Source organism: Chelonia mydas, chromosome 10 (assembly GCF_015237465.2).
Source record: "Chelonia mydas isolate rCheMyd1 chromosome 10, rCheMyd1.pri.v2, whole genome shotgun sequence".
NCBI lineage: Eukaryota > Metazoa > Chordata > Testudines > Cheloniidae > Chelonia > Chelonia mydas.
Genome location: NC_051250.2, coordinates 74,223,015 through 74,244,587, shown reverse-complemented (window position 1 = coordinate 74,244,587; position 21,573 = coordinate 74,223,015). Strand labels below are relative to the sequence as shown.

General features: G+C 43.4%; 1 long non-coding RNA gene across 2 annotated transcripts in view; it reads left to right on the top strand.

Moving 5' to 3' along the window:
• Positions 1–386: 386 nt before the first annotated feature.
• The window catches only part of LOC122461943, a 40,115-nt gene continuing 18,928 nt past the window's right edge, over positions 387–21,573 (top strand). Inside the window, exons 1-2 of one of the 2 annotated variants that reach the window (XR_006284220.1) lie at positions 387–605; positions 942–1,192. This is a non-coding gene — a long non-coding RNA (uncharacterized LOC122461943). Of the gene's footprint in view, positions 606–941; positions 1,193–1,888; positions 2,018–21,573 lie in introns of those variants that run through there. The other variant, XR_006284221.1, reaches the window with a different exon arrangement.

Below are 21,573 nucleotides of genomic sequence, written 5' to 3'. Positions count from 1 at the left end.
GAGCGCCAAACAAGGGTGGTGGTGATGGGGAGACAGACAGATGCTCATAGAATATTAAAGTGCACGATCTCAATCCTAGAAAGCTGTATACGCACAAATAGTCTTTACCCGCTCAAAGCAATGGGATTAAGGGTAAAGAGTAATGGTCTGTAGGATTGGGCCCCATCAATTTTATTGCTTAGCTATTCCTCTTTGCTGAGTTCAACTCGGATTTCAAGCTTGGAGAAGTGTTTTTGTTTGGTTTGGTTTTTTTGAGAGCGCAAGAGAGCGTGAGTGCTTGATAGTCAATTTTTCCCAAGCCGTCAGAGCTCTAGAACTGAGCCTGTAGATTACAGTTGTGTGCTTTTGTGTTTATGGCATACTATAATTAAATTAAGCTTGTCCCTTTAAATGGAAGGATTTCAGCAATAGTCAGTAGATGGCGCTAGGGTACTACATAAATTACCACTGATCTAGTCCTTTTTTCTGCGGTTTCCCTGTTTGAAGAGGATGGAAGTAGCTGATTCCTTTCTAATTATTATTTGAAGGTGCAGTCTGGAATCCATTGTTGAGGGAATAGACCCTGGTTAAAGAAAATGGGGAGAATATTTTCATGTTTAGCAAAGGTAATAAAATAATTCACTTTCTTCACAAATTGTACGATTGAATTACAGCTCTGCTTCTCTACTAGGTTTTTATTTTTTTAAAATTATATCCCAGAGAGGAACATGAAAGAATCCGATTGCTAGAAAACCTCAGAAACTCAAGGGAATTCCTAACTGTGTAGATATGAATATGGATGAAAATCTATATTACCTCAGGCACCAGCTTAGCACAGAATGTTTATGAAATATTCCTAAAATTTAGTTTATTTACAAATCAAGTTACCTACTTATTTATGACACTTAAATATTTATGCATTTAGTGGACAGTTAATATTGTTGTTATTTACTATTTCTTAGGCATAATGTGCTCTGCGCTGTACAAAACAAATATAAAGATTGTCCCTCCTTCTAAGAGAGTACAAACTACAGCCCTGCTCCAAAGCCCATTGAAATCCATGGGAGTCTTTTCATTGATGTCTGTGGACATAGGATTGGGCCCTAACTGAAGACAGGATAAACTGGCAAACCCAGGAAAGAACAAAAGCTTTGAGGCATTTTCTATTGTTTGCTTGTTTGTTTTGTTTCTTCGAAATGCCCACTGGATCAAAGTAAGTTTCAAGAGTATTTCTATGGGATTTTTGTCAGAAAATATTTAGCTCAAGAGGGGTTTTTTTAATCTATATCAGATTCTTTTTCTCTCCCTTTCCTTTGGGAACTGGGCAGAAGAGATCATGCACCCTGTCCTAAAGAACAGAGTTACATACCATTAAAAAGAGGAGGATAAACTGGAACACATGTGAAGGACTAGACAGGCTTAAAAAGAATATTTTTAGCCATGGGACTAAACAATAGGAAAAATTCCTGAGTACTTTACGCTACATACCATCCAGTATATGTGTGACTGTATTTATAGGTATATGTATTATACAGTATATAGGTATATAGCGATTTCTATTGTGTGTGTATATACATTTGTACAGATGCATACCTGCATACAACAGGATATAACTGTGGTAACTATATGATACTGGTTGTGAAATATTATCAGTTTTCCCCCCCACTTCACACACACACACACACACACACACACACACACGCACACACAAATGTGTGACTAGTTTGTGCTTTCTGCAAATCTATTTTAATTGAACTTGATCTTAGAGTAAGATGAAACTTCAGCACTAGTAATACATGCTGTGCATGTCCTCTGCAGGCTAGAAAGCTGTGTCATGCAAGACATGTCACGGTTTATGCTGCAACTTTAGGGCAGAGGTCTAGCAATTCTTTTCAGGAAGAAGCAGCTCTGTAACTCATCAGAGAGAAGCAGATATTGCCCGTACAGAGTTTAAAACCACAGCAAGAACGTATTACCTTTTTCCAGCCTCTCTGGACAGAGTGTGTTTCTCCATTCGGTGAAGAGGGAACTGCTAGAGGTATACACAGATTCCCTTTAGTTTTTAGCCATCTAATTGTACCAGCCGAAGGGGTGAAATTGCGTGGTTTACGGGAGGTTTCTTTCTGAGTCTCCCCTCCCCCATTTTATTTTAATCTACTGGTTAAAATTAAAAAAAATTGATTGTATAGAAACGTCAGCTTGATAGAAGAGTATTGTTAAACAAACATGAAAAATAATGTTGCAAGGGGCTACATTATTTATTCTATAGATACCTTTATTTACTAGTGTTAGTGATCTGGATGTACTCATATTCTGCATAGAAGGTCATATGGTATTTTTTGGTGGTGTGGAGGGTAAATTGTGCATACACACACTGTGTTGTACGCGTTTGTCATACAAAGGCATCCAACACTACTCCCCAACCCACTGAAGTATATATACATGCAGACTGATGCAAGTAATGTCTGCAGCTGAAAAACCACCCTATCGTATCTATATTACTGTGTATTATTCAGCACCAAGTGTTTAAATTATTTCGCAGAATGTTGTTCATGAAGAGTTCAATACAGCTTGTAGTTTTGAGTGCAGCAAGTACTCAGTTCCAGCGGAGAGGTAATGGAGAAAATAGTTAATGATAACCCGAGAGCCGTAATCACTTCTTTTGAGACAATCCAGAAGTGTGTCCTAGTCTGTGGAGCTGTAAAGCTTTCTGGTGTATTATTTTTTTAAATGAATGTGGATTATTTGGAAAAAAATTGTTACTGAGACAAAAAAAAATGTAAAAGGAAAATGCTTTTCAGAGAGTCATACTGGGAAAGAAACTTCCTAGCAAACTGGGTTAAAATAATGTTGAAAGTTTCAACGTGAACCAACAACAGACCAATTCAGAGTAAAATGCTAAACACTCCATACTTAGCTCATCCCATTGTAATCAGGTTGTAGAGGCCATTGCACACTGTTTAGGTCACACTCCTTGCAGACCCCTGCAATATGTAGGTGCAGAGGGGTGACTATAGGATAGATGGGCCATCATCCTTAACTCAGAATTCCCTAAACTTTGGACAATTTAAATCAGACTTTTAATGGGACTTGAAAAGTTCTTTGTGAGATCTCTCTTTCTTTCTTCTTTTCTTGCAGTTAAATCACAATTCGTGGGGTGGTTGGGAGAATGGGGGTGAGGAGATAAAACCCTCCCTGTAGGTTTTAAAGAAATGTATTGATCTGATACTCCATAACGATACAGATATCATGTAAATATAGAAAATATATTTTTAAAACACATGCTCTAGCCCAACTAGAAGTTATGCAGGAATTAGTGGGTGAAATTTTCTGGCCTGTGTTATACAGAGGGTGGATAGCATAACCATAATAGTCCCTCCTGGCTTTAAAATTTATGAATACAGGAACTGCTCCAGCTTTTTATGAAGTCATTGGGAATTTTGCCATTGAGTTCAATGGGTGCAGGATTGGACCCAAATGTAGGTTAAAAAAAGACACCATTATTTGCAGCTACTGTGAAGAAGCTGTTGTAGGTTCTTTTGTAAATACCCCTAATAGGATTTTGTAAACCAGAGCCCTCTAATGATTATTTATTTATTTTATATAGACTTGGTCTATGATGTCATTGATCTCTTGGGGACCCCTTTTCCATGAAGATAGTGACATGTCACACAGCTGATGCTCATGCATGCTACATCTCTGTACTGACATGTTAGGTAGAAAACATATATATATATATATCTCCTGTGCAAAACCAGCTACTATTTAAAATGAAATAAATCATTTGCCTTTAATGTTCAGTTTTCCAGTGCATCTAATTGAAAGGCTTTCATTCAGATTCTGCACCTGCTAAAAATCAGATTACCCCTCCACTCAAAAAAGCTGTTTTCAAAAGTTGGGGAGTAGGGAGTTTCATGCAGAACACTGAAATCAGTTAGACTTTTTGTGACTTAAAATGGGAAAAGTAAGATTTTGTCTTTAATTTCGTTTGCGAAATAAATAACTAAAATAACAAGCAAATAATCAGCAACAGCAACAAAAACCAAGTGAAAAAGGTCTTCCCTGGCTAAGACTTTAGATGGTCTATTTCAATGAACAAAGTTTTGTGGCCAAATTACAACCCCCCTACAACTAACAACCATTAACTACAGTGGTGCTGGTGTAGTTTGAAAAGAATAGATCTCAGATTGGGTTTTATTAATCTCCCAGAATTAAAATGTGTAACCTTCGCTGACATGAAAAAATATTTTTAAAATGTCATTAGTAAAATGATGAATTATAGTGTTTATTAGCTTGCTGGTTTTGTACATACTGCTTGAATATTATGCAACAATTGCCAAGTTTTGAGTGAATTTCTGCTGATGGAACGATAGAAATGAAGAGGAACAGAACATTAAGGGAGAGAATGTTTGCTTCTGTAATTTTTAACAAAGCCAGCTGTGATATTCCTAAAAAGGGTAGATCAGATATCACTTCTGCTTTAAATATTTGTGGTCATTTCAGGTCTTTGTGCAAAACTGTTTGATGCTGTCGTTTGTTGTGCAACACCAATGTATGCTGTGATACAGGGGTGCTGCCAGTTCAAAGGAGACGGCCCTGTGTAGTGTCTTTTTTTCATGTTGTGGCTTTTGCTAGAGGCTTTTGTTTAAAACATGCATCCAGCACGCTCAGTCTCTGTCTCTCTCGTTCTCTCGTGTGCTGGAGACGATGAGTCATTTGCAATAATAATTATAAAATCAACTGTTGAATTTAGAAATTGAATATGCATGGAAATATTGCATAATATTGCTACCTTTCCCAGCTTAATTTAGGTAAATAAGTCTGAAATGTGTGTTGGTGGAATAGTGGATATTTATATACTGGAGATATTAATTACATTGAGCTAATTTAAAGTTTCTGTTATTAATTCCCTTCTAGTTTTACTGCCTTCAGGATTAATTGCAACCACCGACATGCACACCCGTTTGGTAATATTCTTAATTACAGTTAAGATGGTGCTTTAACAAGCAGCTAGTCTTGCACTCTCTCTTTCTGTGTTTCTTTTGTTTATTCAAAACCAATATTAGCCAAGAAAAAGAACAGGCCAATATTCTGAAAGTAAAGACTGGCCTTAGGGAATTGGGCTAGCAATGATTTTGGTGAATGTTTAATTTCTTGTTTGGTTGAAAAAGGGCTGGATTGGCTATTGACAAGTCCCTATCAATAGGCAGCCCCTGGAGGTCTGGCTATTTGCACATGGACTGATTGACTTGTCCTTAATAGACATATAATTGTTGACAAATACCTTTGAATAGATGATGGCAGGCATGGCTAGGTGGACAAAAGAGGTTGCTCTGTGACAGAGACCAGAGCTGAGCTAGGCAAGAGAGACAGTACCTTAAACAGGAAATAGTTTGCCTCCATAAAGAAGCCTCTCAAGTAAAACCCGTAAAAGCAATCCAGCTTTCTCCCCACATTGAGTGTCAATCAGCTCAGATGGTAAAAGCATCATTGTACTTCAAATGTGCAGGATCCATCCAGGATGAATTTCACGTCTCTCGTTGGGCAATGTGAGAAATGCAACTTAATCACAATATCAATAATATGAGGCACTTCTGTAGTACCCCTTCCCTATGAGGTAGAGGCACTTTAAAACGTGAATGGGTTTCATCTCAAAACTCTTCCATGTGGTAGGTTAAATAAGACTGTCATTCTCCTTTTTACAAATAGGGAAACTGAGGCACAGGTAGGTTGGTGCCAACATTTTCACACGTGGGTGTGTGATGTTCAATTGAAACAGGCACCTGATTTTCAAAGGTGCTGAGCTCTTGCAGCCAGAGGTGCTGAAACTAGGAGTGTTGGGGGTCCTGCCGCACACCCTGGCTTGAAGTGGTTTCTATCAGATTCAGGGTTTACAGTTTGGTTCAATGGCTCTCAGCATCCCCCACTATACAAATTGATCCAGTACCCCTGCTTGCAGCTCCCATTGTGAGTGCTTTAGCATCTCCGGAAATGAGGTGCATTGAGAGACATATTTAAGTGCCTAACTTGGATCACTCAAGCTTGAAAATTTTGGCCTAGCTGACTTGCCCATGGTCACGCAGGAAGTCTGTGACACAGCCCAGCCTAGTCCTGTGCCCTAACCTCATCCTCCCTTTTGAACAATGTTCTCCCCACCACACACGTGAGAGGATTAAACAATGCATGCACTGATTAACAGCAGAGGGAAAGAGAACTGAAGAGGTGCAGGCCAGGGAGAAAAGATAATAAACTCTGTTTATCTGCTACATGATAATCATTCTATATTTGTTATGTTGGGGAATTAATTACATGGATTTTTAGCATGTTTAGTACATTATAGGCATGCAATACTTGTCGCAAGACAAAAGGCCATTGAAACGATGCTGCACAGCCTTAGGCAGCCATAAAAGAACAAACTGTTCAAGTTTGTACATGAGAGTGAGATCAGAGAAGCCCTGGCTCCAAGTAAAATATCAGAGGAACTTACATCTTTACCTACATAATAAATCTCTCCAGAAGTGGTCCGAAACCTGGATTCTGGCCCTTTGGTCCACGATTTGATGTGCCTGTCTTTCCAAATCAACAGCCAGCTGAGAAATCACTCTTGAAAATTTGCCTTGCAGGACGTGCTTCCCTGGTCAGTTTGGTTTCAGTAATTTCTTTACCCTTGGGATGCTGCTCTTGTCAGTTAGCAGTATCATGGTTATCTCTCTGTGTAAGGAACCCTCTATGGGGTGGGGGGGGTGGGAGGGGGTTGTCAGAAAGGATGTGATTTAATATTTACATCTCTAAGCTAGGGTTGTCTTCTTCTGCACCCCCCTCCAAAATCCCTAAACCCAATAAAAACAAAGACAAAACTGCTCCCGATCATGACCACAAAGCCTAGGAAAATAGGTTACTCATTTATGTGACACCATTAAGGTGACACTGCAGACAACCTCTGACACCCAACACGAGGTTGAATGCCTCCTGCCAAAAAGACCTTGAGCCTTGTCTTTGATTTTTATTGATCAAATACGTAGATTAAATACAGTATCAGATGGCCAGGCTAAAGCCTAGAATTCTATGCAACATCTTTATATGCAACTCCTTTGGGCCTTATACAGCAAAGCCCCTTCTGAGTCATGAAAGAACACACAGACATACAGCAAGTAGATAGATAGATAGAATAACTGTACAGTGAACAAACAGATATAGGTTGAGACAGATACAAATTTACCTGGTGAGAGACAAGCTTTCGTGCTTACAAAGAGCTCTGTGTAAGCTCGAAGCTCACCTCTCTTACCAAACAGAAGTTGGTCCAATAAAGGATATTACCTCACCCACCTAGTCTGCCTAATGTCCTGGGAGTAACACAGCTCCAACAACACTGCATACAACACATTTATCTGACAGACCGGCAGGATTTTGGGTTACTGAACTTCCTACATGTCATGAAATTCAAATCTCGTCTTGATAGTTTGTTAGATATAAAGGACAATTTTTTAAACGGTGTCTTTGCAATCCCTAAGCATTCCTAAACATGCAGCATTCTGCAGCCAGCTGCTTCAAAATGTTTGTATGTGTATGTATCCATTAATTCAGAATTACTCCAATTACGAGCTTTTGATGCTCCGAAATCTCCTCTCTAACCCAAAAGAGATGGAGAGCCCTTGGACTGTCCAATCAGATCATTTCCCCTCCTGCCTGCAGCAGATGTAAGCAATTTAGTTTTTTATTTCTGCATATTCAGTGCGAGCGGAGCTGTTGGTGACCTTTCACCTTGGAGCCTGCAGGATTCTAACCCTATCAAATTAAAGCATTTTGCTCACTTATTCCCAAATGCTCGGCTGGTGCTAAACAGGCATCCCGCTGCATAGCAATGGCGGGCGTTCGTGTCCGCTCATACCCCAAGCCTAATCAGAGATTATTAAGGAAAATATACAGTGCTTTAATTTGATGAGACTGGTTATAGGTACTGCAGTTAAAGGTCACACTCTTGCGTGTATCTCCCTCCGTCGCTGTAATATTTCCCTCTCGCTTGACAATCCTCGGCTCCAAACAATAGGCCAAGAAGACACGTTTATTTTTGTCACGCTCTGATGAGCTCAATAGGGATAAAAATGAATTATTTAAAGTTCGCATAAACAAACAACCCTGTGCAGGTTCCCCTACCTTTTTATTTCCCCCCCTCCCCCGCATTTTCTTTTTTCTGCTTTGTTTGGCTCTTGCCTTAAAAGAACATGCTAGAGACGTGTGCATCAGTTGGAAAGAGAACCCATTTAGATGTCAAGTCCAGATAGGCTGATGCTGGATGGCCAGAGCCTGCTTCATAACTCCTCTTGTTGGGTAGCCAGCAATGTCTGGCTGTTAAAACCTTTCAGATGCTTCCGGGTGGGTCCCAACAATGTGTGCCTAGTAAGGAGGACCTTCTGGCTTCTTTGGCTCTTAAAGGTTTCCTCACCGCTAGGCGGTAATTGAGATATCCAGTGCTGAACAAACACACAGGGCCTGATTCTGCAAGGTGCCGAGCTCCATTGAAGCCAATGGGAATTGAGGGTGCTTTCAGCTGTTGGAAGATTTGGGGTTGTGGGGAGAAGTGTGCTGACTTGGACGTATCTACCTGGGTATTGAACCGTAATGGACTCGCATCATATTCTAAATTCATCCAGCTTCATATCAAGGGCAAGAGGATGGGGGAAGATGCAACAATACAGCTTCCCCCCCGCTGCTTCTCGTGGCTTTAACTCTTCTGCCACTCATTAAAATACAGAGGTGGTTTAGTCTCTTGTAAAAGCTGTGTGTTGGGAGAGAGAGAGAGGGAGACAGGGAGCGAGAAAGTGAGGGTTAATTCTAATCTCCTGTCAAGCCTAATGGTTTGAGCATATGTGTCCATGCAGCAGACCAACAGCAGGCGTATTTACTTCCAAAATTTACATGAGAATTGCTTTATGCAGCTGTATGTAAAAATTCAAACCACACAGTGTCACTGTATCCCGCAGGTCACTCCAAAGCCCAGTGGCATTATAGCTGGGGACAAAATCTTGCCATTTTGCCGAGGTTTCCTTTAGGACTGAAACTTGTCCTGTTAAAAACAAAAATGGGAGCATTTCCACCCCCTCCTCACTCCCTCCAGCTTCCATTTACATTCCTCAGAGGCTTCCAAACTTACAAGGAATTGGGGCCCGATCCTGCTGTCACTGATATCAACGGGAGTTTTACTGTTAACTTCAAAGGGTGACAGGACTGGGCCCTGGATCATTCCTTTGTCTATGAATAATCCCGTTAGCTGATCCGGGGCACTGACTTTTTACTATATACACGTTGCGGACAGGCAAAGGCTGACAGGTTCGCAGAAGTTCAGTTTCAGTGCTTATCCTAAACAGAGGCAGATTGGCTCAGGCTGCTTGGGATGCTGACGGCATCCTGGCCTGTCTGCTAAATGGCTTGTGAGAGCCTGTTTTTGTTTTTTGCCAGATTTGACGACCTCCCGTATATCTCAAGAGCAACCAGGGCTAGACATCCATTTTGTATCTCACTGGCAACCTGAGGATCCTAAGGGGGTTCAGGAGAGATCATATCTTAAAATCACCTTACTTGGATTATACTCTGGTGTATCCACTTATGCTTATAGAAAAGCATCCTGACATGCGAGCCAGCCAGCCGGCCTCACTGACGCTGATTCTGTGTGTATCCAAACTCATCTGGACATTTTTGGCAAATTTTATGAGATCAGGTTTCAGGTTCTACCATGGCTGGAAATGTTGAATTAGAAGGTTCTGCAGTGGAACTTTCCCCAAAAATGCAGCGTTACGGGGTGGGGCGGGAGAAGACGGGAGTTACATGAACTTTTTCAAACTTTGGAAAAGCTATAGCTGGAGGTTTGGGACAGTTCTTGTTTAGTCTGAAGTGGATCATCCAGCCTTAAAATCCACATGGACCCTGCTATGTCTCTGCTCTTTGATCAGAATGAACTTGCTTAAAGGTCAGCTCAACCACGGTTCAAAGTTAAGTATTTTGATTTAAAGCCCTCTGCTCCCATCCATGAGAGATGGTCAGAAGCACTTTGGTAAAAGCCACTAATAAGTGTGATTCAGTAGTGGCCATGCCTTGTAATGTGCAAACCAATTAGAAAAGAGATGCTTATTGTCAGTGTTACAGCTTAAACACAGATCACTCCAAATATCTGGAGATTTGTTCTCTGGCAGAACATACTGGATATTACAAAAGTCCTTAGCTTGCCACTGTGCAGCTATTCAGAACTACACTGACAGAGGAACAGAACTCAGATCCTCTCACTCCAAAAGCCTTATACGAAAGGAGAATCTCCATTAGCTGACAGCAATACAGAGCTATGACACACACTTTGGCAGTTCCGATACTATCCATTAGAGGGTGGTGGTGCTCCTCATGAGATACTTTCCAGGTTATTACAATAAGCTTTTACACGTATGACTATAACTCGTTTCTAGAGCTCAGAGCAGAAATCAGCCCCTACCCCAGTATTACAATTTATCTCCAGGTGTTGTTTTATTCTGCACAAGAGAGGGATGTGTGGTTCCTGATATAGTGAATAGAGATTGTTCTCCTTCCCGAATTGCCCCATACCCCTCGCTAAACATTCTCGCCTTTAAACCCACAAAAAAAATATCTATCCCAGGTGCACACAAGAAACGAAATGCAGGAAAACCACAATATCAAAATATTTCAGGTGGCAGTGTCACCGTTTTATTAGCAGGGCGGTGATCGCTCTTTTGAGGAGGGATCATTACCCCGCTATATACAGCAGCAGACTGTGCAGCAAGGATCATATGGAAACACCAGAGCACAGTTCCCCCCTTCACCATTCAGAACTTTACTTTGTCGATAAGAACTAAGAGAATAAAAAGAAGATGCTTTTTTTTAATTTTATTTTTTTCTTTGCTCCTGGTGAATGAGAGCAATTTGACTTTAAATATCAGTGCTGTGGCCAATACCTTCAGTCACTGCATCCTGCTGGGTCCTTTCACTGGGGATTGCACAGACCTCTCTTTTCTTTTCTGACTGGACCCTTAGGCACTTTCCTATCTTCTCCATCTCATTAATTTGCCCTTATATGTGCCTTTTGGCAGGCCAGAGAGTGTCCTGGTAATTCAGGGGGAAAGGCAGGCACAGCCTTTATTACCACAATCACTTAGCTGTGGTGTAGCAAAGGACCCGATTTACTCTGGAATTAGACATGAAGCTGTTTCAGAGGACCGATTCTGTCAGCCCATCCCCCAACCAGTTGTCCCACTGATTTCAATGGGGCAACTGGTGTGAGTAAAGGCTGCACGTATAAATAAGGGTATGTCTACACTACGAAATTAGGTCGAATTTATAGAAGTCGGTTTTGTAGAAAGCATTTTTATACAGTCGACTGTGTGTGTCCCCACACAAATGCTCTAAGTGCATGTAGTCGGCGGAGTGTGTCCACAGTACCGAGGCAACTGTCGACTTCCAGAGCGTTGCACTGTGGGTAGCTATCCCACAGTTCCCGCAGTCTCCACCGCCCATTTGAATTCTGGGTAGAAATCCCAGTGCCTGATGGGGCTAAAACATTGTCGCGGGTGGTTCTGGGTACATATCGTCAGGCCCCCCCTTCTCTCCCTCCTTCCGTGAAAGCAAGGGCAGACAATTGTTTTGCGCCTTTTTTCTCGAGTTACCTGTGCAGACGCCATACCACGGCAAGCATGGAGCCCGCTCAGCTAACAGTCACCGTATGTCTCCTGGGTGCTGGCAGACCCGGTACTGCATTGCTACACAGCAACAGTTTATTGTCTTTTGGCAGCAGACAGTGCAGTACGACTGGTAGCCGTCATCGACGTAGTCCTGGGTGCTCTTTTAACCGACCTCCATGAGGTCAGGGGCGCCTGGGCAAACATGGGAGTGACTCAGCCAGGTCATTTCCCTTTTAAGTTTCGTCTCATGGCGATTGAGTCCTAGTGGCAGTGCACTGTCTTTTAATCAGCAGCCAGCAGAAGATGATGGCCAGTAGTTATACTGCACCGTCTTCTGCCGAGCACCCAGGAGATGACGATGGCTAGCGGTCGTACTGCACAGTCTGCTGCCAGCAAGATGTATAAAGATAGATGAAGTGGCTCAAAACAAGAAATAGACCAGATTTGTTTTGTATTCATTTTCTCCTCCCTCCCTCCGTGAAATCAACGGCCTGCTAAACCCAGTTTTGAGTTCTATCCTTGCGGTTTTCAGTTCTATCCTTGAGGGGGCCATTCAGTTTCTCGCAAAGCCACCCCCTTTGTTGATTTTAATTCCCTGTAAGCCAACCCTGTAAGCCATGTCATCAGTCACCCCTCCCTCTGTCAGGCCAATGGCAGACAATCGTTCTGTGTCTTTTTTCTGTGCAGATACCATACCACGGCAAGCATGGAGCCCGCTCAGATCACTTTGGCAATTAGGAGCACATTAAACACCACACGCATTATCCAGCAGTATATGCAGCACCAGAACCTGGCAAAACGAAACTGGGCGAGTAGGCGATGTCAGTGCGGTGACGAGAGTGATGAGGACATGGACACAGACTTCTCTCAAAGCACGGGCCCTGGCAATGTGGGCATCATAGTGTTAATGGGGCAGGTTCATGCGGTGGAACACCGATTCTGGGCTTGGGAAACAAGGACAGACTGGTGGGACTGCATAGTGTTGCAGGTCTGGGACGATTCCCAGTGGCTGCGAAACTTTCGCATGCGTAAGGACACTTTTATGGAACTTTGTGACTTGCTTTCCCCTGCCCTGAGGCACAAGAATACCAAGATGAGAGCAGCCCTCACAGTTGAGAAGCGAGTGGCAATAGCCCTGTGGAAGCTTGCAACGCCAGACAGCTACCAGTCAGTCGGGAATCAATTTGGAGTGGGCAAATCTACCATGGGGGCTGCTGTGATGCAAGTAGCCAACGCAATCAAAGATCTGGTGATATCAAGGGTAGTGACCCTGGGAAATGTGCAGGTCCTAGTGGATGGCTTTGCTGCAATGGGATTCCCTAACTGTGGTGGGGCCATAGACGGAACAGATATCCCTATCTTAGCACCGGAGCACCAAGCTGGCTAGTACATGAACCGCAAGGGGTACTTTTCAATAGTGCTGCAAACACTGGTGTATCACAAGGGATGTTTCACCAACATCAGCATGGGATGGCCTGGAAAGGTACATGACGCTCACATCTTCAGGAACTCTGGTCTGTTTCAAAAGCTGCAGGAAGGGACTTTATTCCCAGACCAGAAAATAACTGTTGGGGATGTTGAAATGCCTATAGTTATCCTTGGGGACCCAGGCTTAATGCCTGGGCCTTAATGCCATGGCTCATGAAGCCATACACAGGTAGCCTGGACAGTAGTCAGGAGCTGTTCAACTACAGGCTAAGCAAGTGCAGAATGGTGGTAGAATGTGCATTTGGATGTTTAAAAGCGCGCCGGCGCAGTTTACTGACTCGGTTAGACCTCAGAGAAACCAATATTCCCACTGTTATTACTGCTTGCTGTGCACTCCACAATATCTGTGAGAGTAAGGGGGAGACGTTTACGGCGGGGTGGGAGGTTGAGGCAAATCGCCTGGCTGCTGGTTACGCACAGCCAGACACCAGGGCGGTTAGAAGAGCACAGGAGGGCACGGTGTGCATCAGAGAAGCTTTGAAAACCAGTTTCATGACTGGCCAGTCTACGGTGTGAAAGTTCTGTTTGTTTCTCCTTGATGAAACCCCCCGCCCCTTGGTTCACTCTACTTCTGTGTAAGCTAACCACCCTCCCCTCCTCCCTTCGATCACCGCTTGCAGAGGCAATAAAGTCATTGTTGCTTCACATTCATGCATTCTTTATTAATTCATCACACAAATAGGGGGATAACTACCAAGGTAGCCCAGGACGGGTGGTGGAGGAGAGAAGCACCAGGAGGAGTGGTGGAGGAGGGAAGGACAAGGCCACACAGAACTTTCAAAGTTTAAAACTTAAAAACTTATTGAATGCCAGCCTTCTGTTGCTTGGGCAATCCTCTGGGGTGGAGTGGCTGGGTGGCCGGAGGCCCCCACACTGCGTTCTTGGGCATGTGGGTGAGGAGGCTATGGAACTTGGGGAGGAGGGCGGTTGGTTACACAGGGGCTGTAGCAGCGGTCTGTGCTCCTGCTGCCTTTCCTGCAGCTCAACCATACGCTGGAGCATATTAGTTTCATCCTCCAGCAGCCTCAGCATTGAGTCCTGCCTCCTCTCATCACGCTGCCGCCACCTTTCAGCTTCAGCCCTCTCTTCAGCCTGCCACCTCTCCTCCCGGTCATTTTGTGCTTTCCCGCTGTCTGACATTGTCTGGCTCCACGCGTTCGTCTGTGCTCTGTTAGTGTGGGAGGACAGCATGAGCTCAGAGAACATTTCATCGCGAGTGCGTTTTTTTCACCTTCTAATCTTTGCTGGCCTCTGGGAAGGAGAAGATCCTGTGATCCTTGAAACACATGCAGCTGGTGGAGTTAAAAAAAAGGACAGTGGTATATAAAAAGACACATTTTATAGAACAATGGGTACACTCTTTCACGGTAAACCTTGCTGTTAACATTACATACACAGCACATGTGCTTTCATTCCAAGGTGGCATTTTGCCTCCCCCCAGCGCATAGCTAGCACCTCCCCCCTCCCCGTGGCTAACAGCGGGGAACATTTCTGTTCAGTCACAGGCAAACAGCCCAGCAGGAACGGGCACCTCTGAATGTCCCCTTAAGAAAAGCACCCTATTTCAACCAGGTGACCATGAATGATATCACTCTCCTGAGGATAACACAGAGAGATAAAGAACGGATGTTGCTTGAACGCCAGCAAACATACACTGCAGTGCTTTGTTCTACAATGATTTCTGAGTACGTGCTACTGGCCTGGAGTGGTAAAGTGTCCTACCATGGTGGACGGAATAAGGCTACCCTCCCCAGAAACCTTTTGCAAAGGCTTTGGGAGTATATCCAGGAGAGCCACGAATGCCAGGGCAAATTAATCATTAAACATGCTTGCTTTTAAACCATGTATAGTATTTTAAATACTGGCGGGTCCGGGAGGCAGCCTTGGATGGGTTCGGGGGGTACTGGCTCCAGGTCCAGGGTGAGAAACAGTTCCTGGCTGTCGGGAAAACCGGTTTCTCCTCTTGCTTGCTGTGAGCTATCTACAACCTCATCATCATCATCTTCCTCGTCCCCAAAACCAGCTTCCGTGTTGCCTCCATCTCCATTGAAGGAGTCAAACAACACGGTTGGGGTAGTGGTGGCTGAACCCCCTAAAATGGCATGCAGCTCATCATAGAAGCGGCATGTTTTGGGCTGTGACCCGGAGCGGCCGTTCGCCTCTCTGGTTTTCTGGTAGGCTTGCCTCAGCTCCTTAAGTTTCACACGGCACTGCCCTGGGAGATTTTGACAAATGTTTTGGCATTTCGAAAACTGGAAGGTAGTTCTGATGGCACGGATTCCTCTCCCCATACAGCGATCAGATCCCGTACCTCCCGTTTGGTCCATGCTGGAGCTCTTTTGCGATTCTGGGACTCCATCATGGTTACCTCTGCTGATGAGCTCTGCATGGTCACCTGCAGCTTGCCACGCTGGCCAGACGGGAAATTGAAATTCAAAAGTTCGTGGGCCTTTTCCTGTCTACCTGGCCAGTGCATCTGAGTTGAGACTGCTGTCCAGAGTGGTCACAATGGAGCATTCTGGGATAGCTCCTGGAGGCCAATACTGTCTAATTGCGTCCACAGTACCCCAAATTCGACCCGTCAAGGCCGATTTCAGCACTAACCCCCTTGTCAGGGGTGGAGTAAGGAAATCGATTTTAAGAGCCCTTTAAGTCGAAAAAAAGGGCTCATCGTGTGGATGGGTGCAGGGTTAAATCAATTTAACGCTGCTAAATTCGACCTCAACTCCTAGTGTAGACCAGGGCTGAGCTTGTCTGGTTTGGGCCCCAGGTTTGCTTCCTGTCTCAGTTTCCACAGGACAATCCTGATTTTGACAGGCTGTCTCATGTCACAATCAGGACATGCGAACCGCTGTCATGCCATTGCTGCATTGAAGCTGTGCATGGCAATATAACACCCCAGCACAGCACCGGTCAATACTGTTAACAACGGCTGATGAGTGGGAGATAAGCTCCCACTCAACATTTCCTTCAGGAAACCCATGTTCAAAGTACTGCAAAGTGTGTGTCAGTCTAGTGGCACAAAACACGCCCCAGGTTAGTTTGTAACCTGTCCAGACTGTCTTGAAAGTGCAGCTCATGTTTTTATTTTTATAGAACCAACTGTCACAGCGTGGTGGAGCCCATGACAGGAGTGTACACTTCCATAGTTTAGGGATTGATCTGAGGCTCTTTGAAGTCAGTGGCAAAGGTCCAGTGATTTGGGGTCCGGCCTTTAATGAACAGTGAAAAAAGTTGGTTGCTTGGCCTCAAGTTTCTTCTCGTTTCCCATCAAAAATGCAAGCAAAAAGTGGTTTTGCAGTGGAAATGCTGCTTTCACTTGCGGCAAATGCACGAAGAAGTGGGACTCTGCTCCCACAGTGACTTAATATTTGTTTTTACTGCCCCTGCTCTTTTCCCTGAAGGTGCTCTCTGGTGAAACAGGAAAAACCTTGCTGGAATGAGCCAATTTTCATGAAAACATGGCAAAATGTCTGGTTTTGCCAACAAAAATTGGAAATTGGAAACTGCTGATTTTCCAAAATTCTAGCAGAGACCCAGCTGATCCGTTGTGGTCTCCATCCTCACTTTCTAGTGGGGGATTCTTGTTCAAGCGTTAGAGCAAGGAATCGGGCATCTGACTCGCTATGGGACCTCAGCCAAGTCATTCAACTTCACTGTGCCTCAGTTTCCCTATCTATAAAGAAGTGATGACAATTAGGGATGTGACTGATCATCTCTTTTGGAAACTGGTGGACCCCAAATACTTGCTGCTTTTTCCTATCAGAGAGTGAGAGGAGAACTTGGTGCCCAAGGACATGGCAGTGGTGTGCAGCTTATCTGTAATGGGAATGTAATGTAATGTGATGGTGGTGCCTCACTGAATACACCTGGTCTGCTTCCACCAGTCAAAAGCTACGGCAGAGATATATGGGGGATGAGATAATGGGAAGGATGCATGTTTGGGTTCTGGCAGTTCTTTACAGACTGGATTTTTTCAATATGCTATTTCACAAGTCATTAGTTTGCCAGGGTTTCTGTGATTTGTCAGGACACCATTGATAGCTGCTCTGTAAAAATGAAATCTTACATATTAACTATGCGATGATCACACTGTTGGTGGGGGGGGATGGGAGAAGAACATTCCATGGCATTCAAAGGGATAATCTGTAACACAGCAAGCATCCAAGGGACGCCGGCATATGCTACTCCCATGCCAGAACATACACTCCAACATGTCTTCGATTCAGAAGGATGCGACTGAGGTCGGCTGTACGCGATCCTTGAAAGGGAAGAGTTTGAGGCCAGGCTTTAGAAATTCTCATTTAGGAATAAAGTTTCCTTCACACTGACTATCAATGGATGTTCTCCTGTTCCAGACTTTGGAGGGACCTGTTAAAAATGGATGATCCCATAGGCAAAGCAAAATCAAAACAAATGTAAAAATAGCATATTGATGCTGAGGAGAAATGGTGCAGCAGATCAAACCACTGGCAGAGCAAAAGACAGGGGAAGATGACCAGACACGGGAAAGAGAGTGCATAGGAGAGAAACAGAACATGCTGGATGGAGCACTGGAGTCCGGCTTATGGAAAGCAAATAGTGGGTTCTTTTATTTGCTTACAGAAAAATTCTGGATTCTGCTAAGTTTTGAGCGTTTGAGATGGACATGTTGAGAAATTCCACTCCTAGGTGCTCTTCTGATATTCAGTTCAAGACAGCACTGAGTATTGTAGCTTGCAGCTGTCAGCCAGGTTTACCTTCTAAGAAGTGAAATTAAACTTTAATCCAAATCATCCAGTTCGTCTTTCCAGCCTCCTTGAACTAGGCCAGCAGGATGTTCAGCTTCTGTTGTTCTTCTTTCAGTTTCTACCTGCCAAAACACAGGTGCTGTGACTGCTGCTCCCTAAGGTATCCTGCCTGAGACACTCTTTGCTTAACTCTAGTTTCTTGCATGAATACAAGCAGAGCAGTGGGTAATGTTCATAGTGAACCTTGCAACAATTTGAATTCGAGTTAGAGGTTCATTACTGGGAGGCATTAATTTGTGCAGCAGGGAAATTCTCTTCCTCATTCACAGATTCTCCCTTCTCCCCACTTTCAGTGAAGACTCAGGACTCCTTACTTTTCAGAGTTCTCTCCAGAGGGAATGCTTGTCTGCGAGCTCCCTCAGTTTTCAAGGGTGAGGCAATAACATTTGGGTGATACCTCGTTGTCTATAATTGGGAGGAAATTTTTGGAGTGATGGAGTGGCCTCATGCCAGGAAAAGATGCCTCTTTATAGACCTGATGTGGTACCTAGAGAGCCTCAAAAGCTCTCTCGTATCTGTGAGCTCTGAAGTGAAGCCCCATGATTCCTAATGTAGTTGCTTGAAAATTCATGAAGGTTCCCCAAGTCTTTCAGGGTGCTAATTGCTCATGTGGGTGACTGAAGAGCCTGCTGCAGTAAGAGCGGGTGAGTCATTCCTGTGGGGCCATGGAGAAGCCTTCTCTCACTGCCCTGACAGATTCAAAGGGTGCTTCTTGGTCCCACAGAAAAACTCTTGGAATTCAGGGGGCAGTGGCCTTGCCTTGTGGATCTTCCTCAAAGAGAGGTGATGAGTTAATAGCCTGCTGGTATCCCTTAAAGCCCCAGGTTGGGGAGAAGAGGCCAACCTTCCATCCCTTAGGATAACAGAAGCAAGCAGTGACTCCAGGACTTGATGGGATGTCCTTTGGAGGTCTTAGTTTGTCAAACAGTATCTTGACTCTGAAAGGCTTGGTTTATGGGTAATCCCTGTGAACCAAAGAGCAGTGTTCAGTTCTGGAAGGAAAGGAGGGATTTAAAGAGATTAGAATTGGTGATAGAAATTTCATAATCCCTAATTCTAACAGACCAATTGCCAAAGGCAACACATCCAGTGTGGTGTTTCCTTAGAATAGTGGTTTTCAACCATGGGTACGTGTACCCCTGGAGGTATGCAGAAGTCTTGCGGGCGGTACATCAACTCATCTAGATGGTTGCCGAGTGTTACAACAGGCTACATAAAAAGCACTAGCAAAATCAGTAAAAACTAAAATTTCATACAATGACTTGTTTGTACTGCTCTATATACGATACACTGAAATGTAAGTACAATATTTATATCCCAATTGATTTATTTTATAATCATATGGTAAAAAATGAGAAAGTCAGCAAATTTTCAGTAATAGTGTGGTGTGACACTTTTGAATTTTGAATCAGCATGTCTGATTTTGGAAACAAGTAGTTTTAAAGTGAGGTGAAACTTGGTAGTATGCAAGACAAATCAGCCTTCTGAAAGGGATTCAGTAGTCTGGAAAGGTTGAGAGCCACTACCCTAGAACACATCTGGGCATTATTAATTTATTAATAGAAGTCTTTTGCTGCACGTGAGATAAATCAGCCACCATTACCGCGTCAGCCCACTGAGAACAGTGTTTCTCTTGGGAATCTGCATGTTTATTTCATGTAGAAGATTTAAGGGAGAGGTGAATAAAGTTTTAAAATAATTCAGCAAGGTCTGGGGCTTCAATCAGAAAGGGATGCCCCCTATATCCATGGTTGTGTTACCTGAATCTCCCAGCCCTGGATGACGGACATGGAGTTCTGGAGACACACAGACATTTCCTCTCTCTAACCTTTGCTTCACGAACTTCACCCTCTTATGTAGACCTGGGCACATTCAAAACAAAGCCAATATTTGCAAAAGGTCAGACAAGAAAAATAGGGAGGAAAATATACGAAGAGAAATAGCATGAGGAAACAAACAAGCAAACATCCATCTACATGTTTACCCAGGTCAACCATTTTGGGTAACAGACCGTGGGAATTACAGACAGTGGTATTGGGAAAGTGCTGTTGGCAGCCATTGAGAGCAGGATACCAAGGACAGTTTGCTGTAGTGGAAGGGCTACAGTTACACCTGACATTTTGTTTATTTTGATTTCTAGCTTCAACTTACAATCTTATCAACTTTAAAAGGAACAAACTTCAAAACCATGAACCACGGCGGAATAGGATAAGCCCTGTAACTGGCTTGATTTCCTTCCTGCCACTCTATCATGTAATTGAGTTGAGGGAGCAATGTCTTTTCATGTATTCGGGGGGTGACATCACAAGCCCATACATAAGTGAGTTACTAATAACGATCAAACGACCAAGTCCATCCTCGTCTCTGATTTCCCAGTGTGTTCGTCTCCAATGTGTTATGTTTTAAAATGTAACTGCAAGGGAGCAGAGATAGCCTTTATTTCTATGTACTATATAGCACCGAGCACACTGATGGTGCTAAGCAAATAACAGGACAAAAATACCAATTAATTCTGGATAGAGAAGTAATTGGACTTGAACCCCTTCTAGACAATTAAGAGTTGAAGACTTTCATTCTATGCTATTGGAAAGGTTATTTTCCATAGACTTGCAATAAGATTGCACGACTTTCATCTTTACTCTTGATATCACAAGACGCTCATGTGTGTCTAACAGATGATAATCAGTGGGGACGCTACCAAAACCTGCCTTTTAAACCTATCATAAATAGATATGGTTATTCCCTTTTATTTTCCTATACTGAATACCTTGAGCACTGAGGCTATTTAACTGCAAAATTTTATCTAGTTGTCTAAAATAACTGGTACATTTGGAAAGGCTGTCCAGCCATAGACAAACTGTGTGTGTGCGGGGGGGAGGGGGGCAGTGTCATGTAGCTTTGCTAAATCTTATTAGTGTACAAAGATAAACTCCGTTTGCCCAGTTTACATGGGTCTGTCTTGGGTTAGACCTGCCGAGCATACTCAGCCCAGTCTAGCTCCCACAACAAAAACACAACAAAATCAAACAAACTGTAAGTTAGAATGATTGCTCTTAAATAAAGCTGATTTGAGTGTCTGGCTTTTAAGAAAAACTCCTTTACCGTATACTAAGCACCTTGGCTTGACTGGCAGTGAATTTCCTGGCCTAGTCTGCTGGGAACTTTAAATGAACACAAGCAATTATAAACCCAAAGTCTGTAGCAATTTGTAGGCATTATCTCAGGATAATTACCCTGAAACGTTCACGTTGCAAAGCAAAGGTAGATAATTTAAAAATCCATTTTTCTCTGTCTGCATTACTGTTTGGGCATAAGACCCTTCCCTTTTGCGGGCATTGTAGTGAGATAATAAAGCCTGAAATTGGTCCTTTGAAGATACCTATTGCAGTTTGTTAGAAAGCAATGAAGACAATCTTGTTTGACCTTTCTTAGCTGTATTATACTTAAATACCTAGACAAGTTTAATTTCTCAGCACAAACTGACAAAAGCCAGAGGACTGAAAGTCAAAGTAAAAAAACCTGCCCTTAATGAGCTAAGGACAATAGTACCATCTACAGGGCCTGAGAGCAAATGGCTGCTTCCCTGCTTTGTGGGTAGGGTAAGTACTCCATGGGTGTGCTGAGCCCTGGACTAGTTG